The following is a 250-nucleotide window of genomic DNA, read 5'->3' as shown; positions in this document are numbered from 1 at the left end:
GAATATTGAATATATTGTAAATGAGAGATAGAGTGCAATGGTAATCCGGCAAAAAGAGCATTACAGTAGTCGAGGCATGATGTAATAAAAGCATGCACTAATGATTCAGCATCTTTTGGAGAAACATAGGATCGAAGTTGGGCTAAACGGCGAAGCTGGAAAAATGCAGCTTTGGATAGTTTACTAATGTAAACATCCAGAGTCAGTGAAGGATCAAGAGTAATGCCTAAATTTCTGACAGTAGCAGATG

This window comes from Sinocyclocheilus anshuiensis, unplaced genomic scaffold (genome assembly GCF_001515605.1).
Source record: "Sinocyclocheilus anshuiensis isolate Anshui unplaced genomic scaffold, SAMN03320099.WGS_v1.1 scaffold532, whole genome shotgun sequence".
Lineage (NCBI taxonomy): Eukaryota > Metazoa > Chordata > Actinopteri > Cypriniformes > Cyprinidae > Sinocyclocheilus > Sinocyclocheilus anshuiensis.
The sequence above is the reverse complement of the archived record's forward strand: the minus strand, read 5'-3'. Positions refer to the sequence as shown.